A 3,614-nucleotide genomic window follows, 5' to 3' on the forward strand; every position below is an offset into this window, starting at 1 on the left:
GTGCAAAAACACCCTCAGAGCCTGGCTCCCGTGGTGCGGCCGATTCGACCTTCTCCCCAGAGCCAGGCTCCGCGGGTGCGGCGGCGCGTGCAAGGTGAGCGCGCGGCGGGCGAAAAAGCTTCCACGCGTGCACGCGGGAAGCTTTGGCGCCTTCGCTAGGGTTACCGGGCGATTTTGCGCCATTCCACGGGCATAAATGGCGACCCCCACCCTTCCCCTTCCCCTTCCCTCTCGCGCAGATTTGTTCCTCCACCGGCGGCTCGCAGGTTAGGGTTGGACCCTTGTCCCCTTTCGTTGTTGTTTTTGATCTCCGGAGGCCTGATCTACTACACCTATGGCTTTTCTTTGGTTTGCAGGTTGGAGTTGTTGACGGATCTGTTGGGCAAGGCAAGTTTTTTTTGAATCCTTTGTTCGGATTTCGTCAAAACTGTAACCCTAGGGTTCGATGATCCCACTGACCGGTGCTTTTCTTATGTGACACACGCAGGCCCCCACTGGATCTGAGTTCTTTGGTTGTTCCTAGGTACGATTCTTGAGTTGAAGGACCCGATCTGATTTCTTTACTGGTTCGTATGTACGTTTTTGAAGTTTCTGCACCCGATCTGAGATATTAGGTTCGGTTCTGAGTGATTTCTTATTTTTTTGGTTGCTAGGTTTGCCGATCAGACTCCCCCTCCTCCGGACGCCACTGATATGTTCGTGGTTCGGTTGCGGATCTGAGTTCCCTATCCTCTCACATGCTGTTCTCCCTGTTGCTGTTGTTGCAGTAAAATATCCTAGCCCTTGCCCCTCTGTGCATGCGCATGTTATCCTAAAACCATGCTATCGATGGTTACTAGGTGGTTGAAATGATGGCTACCAGTGTTGTTTGATATGTGAGTATACTCTGAGCACACTTGTTCATGATGTTGATGCGTGTATATGGATATGAGCATGTTTTCCATGTGAATGATATGTTTTTAGATTGGTCTGAGCATTGTTGTTCATGTCAATGATGTCTTTATGTTGATCATATTGTTGTCCATGTCACTGATGTTTTACAATAGTGATTTGAGGCATGTTGTCCATGTTAGTGATGTTTTCATATATTGATCTGAGCCTTGTTGTCCATGTCAATGATGTGTTTAGATATTGATCTCAGCCTTGTTGTCCATGCCAGTGATGTGTTAACATATTGATCTGAGCTTCTGTTGTCCATGCTAGTGATGTGTTTATACATTTATGTGAGCTTCTGTTGTCCATGCCAGTGATGTGTTTATATGTTGATCTGAGGTTCTGTTGCCCATGTCAGTGACCCTTGTTTTGCATGTTATTCATATAGATGGCTCTTGAAGACAAGAGACGCATGCTTATTATTCATGCAGCTGCTCTAGTGGCTGCCATGTATGCATTCTTCCTGAATAGGCTTAGGATGGCTAAACCCTCACGTCCTCAGATTAGTTATGCCCCAATGAGTGCTATGGATGAGGAAAGGCAAAAAAAACTTGGACAAAATTTATATTGTAATGATGTAGAGTGTGTAAACATGCTTCGCATGAGAAGAGCCCCTTTCTTTAGGCTATGTAATTTGCTTAGGGGCAGGGACTTGCTTAGAGATACCATACATAGCAGTGTAGAAGAGCAAGTTGCTATGTTTCTCCATGTTGTCAGGCATAACCAAAGGTTTAGAGTTATCCATCAAAGTTGGAGGAGATCTGTAGAGACAGTAAGTAGACATTTCAAAGAGGTGTTGTATGCAATTAGTGAACTTAGGCATGAGATGATTAAGGCTCCGTAAACTAAGACACCTCTTAAGATTACAAACAGCTCAAGATGGTACCCATATTTCAAGGTAACACAGTAGTATCCTTATGACACAAATAATGCATAATTGAGTAAAAATTTTGTAATTAAGTGTTGTTGGATTTATGTAGGATTGTGTTGGGGCTATAAATGGCACTCACATCTATGCTAGAGTCCCAGCTAAGATGCAATCAGCATTTAGGGGTAGGAAACACTATACAACTCAAAATGTGCTAGCCACAGTGGACTTTGACTTGAAGTTCACTTATGTGTTGGCTGGCTGGGAGGGTTCTGCACATGATGCCACCATTCTAGCAGATGCACTAGAGAGAGAGGATGGGTTAAGGGTTCCAGAAGGTAATGAAATAAATTAATTCCATAAACCTAGTTAAAAACTAGTTGATTCTAGGACTAATACTTGTTTCTAATCTTTCTAGGGAAGTTCTATCTGGTAGATGCTGGATATGCATGCCGTCCTGGATTCCTACCTCCTTACAGGGGTACTAGATATCATCTTAATGAGTTTGGTGGTAGAAATTACCCAACCAATCCAAGGGAGCTGTTCAATTTGAGGCATTCTAGTCTACGTGTTACGGTTGAAAGGGCTTTTGGGGCTTTAAAAAATAGATTTCGCATTATTGACAACAAACCTTTTCATCCATTCAAGACACAAGTGAAGTTGGTCCTTACTTGTTGCATTTTACATAATTGAATTCTGGGGCATGGACCTGATGAGGTTATTCCTCTTGAGTCCACATGGGAGCCTAATTCTGTTAATGGCCATGGGGTCCCTGTTGATGACAATGCAGCTTGGACTTCTGTTAGAGATGAATGGGCTAATCAAATGTGGGCTAGTAGGGGTAATGCACATTTGTAGACATTGGATAACTTTGCTAGGGTGTTGTAATGTTTCTATTCCCTTTGTACCTTGAAACATTGGACAACTATGCTATGATGTTATGTTATTCCTGTTTCTTTCTCACTTTGAGGCTTGGACAACAATGCTATGATGATCTATTATTCCTTCTTCTCTCTCACTTTGAGGCTTGGACAACAATGCTATGATGATCTGTTATTCCTTCTTCTCTCTCACTTTGAGGCTTGGACAACAATGCTATGATGATCTTGTATTCCTTTTTCTTTCTCACTTTGAGGCATTAGCCAACCAATTGCACTACAATCAATGGACAAGTGTGCAGTGATGATATGTGCATTCTGTTAATTTTCATGAGGCTTTGGGCTATATGCAATGATGATATGTGCATTCTGTTTCTATATGCATTGTTGTATAGTTATTGCACATACATGAGGCATTGGGCTGTATGCAATGATGTTTGACTAGTTCCTGAGGCAATGGGCAACATGCAATGATGTTTACTATGACATGGCACAAGTGAATGGTCAGTTTGACCTGGTGGAGGAACTTAAGGCTGCTGAGGTTGTTGCCCAAGCTGCCATCCATGCTGGTGGCCAGGCTGCCGCAGCTACTAGTGGCCAGGCTGCAGCTCAAGCTGCTGGCCAGGTTGCACCTCAAGCTGCTAGCTAGGCTGCCGCAGCTGCTGGAGGCCTGGCTGCAGGTGTTGGTGGTGCTGGGCAGCAACCTAGGGCTGCTATGAGGTGGACTAATGTGATGTCTGCATTTGTGCTTCACCGCTTCTGTCAACTTATCTCTACTGGTGTGAGAACTGACAAGGGGTTCAAGGAAGTGCACTTGAACCAAGTTGCCAAGAGTGTCAATGAGTTCTCAGGGCTTGAGGTCACAGGGACTCAGGTCTACAACCATTTGAGGAAGTGGAGACAGAGGTGGATCAGGGTGATCAAGCTGAGAGAAC

At 44.4% G+C, this 3,614-nt stretch overlaps 1 pseudogene; it reads left to right on the forward strand.

Moving 5' to 3' along the window:
• The first annotated feature begins 1,450 nt into the window (after positions 1–1,450).
• Positions 1,451–3,328, forward strand: LOC140221866 (protein ALP1-like; annotated as a pseudogene).
• Positions 3,329–3,614: the final 286 nt, after the last annotated feature.

Source organism: Setaria viridis, chromosome 2 (genome assembly GCF_005286985.2).
Source record: "Setaria viridis chromosome 2, Setaria_viridis_v4.0, whole genome shotgun sequence".
Taxonomy (NCBI): Eukaryota; Viridiplantae; Streptophyta; class Magnoliopsida; order Poales; family Poaceae; genus Setaria; species Setaria viridis.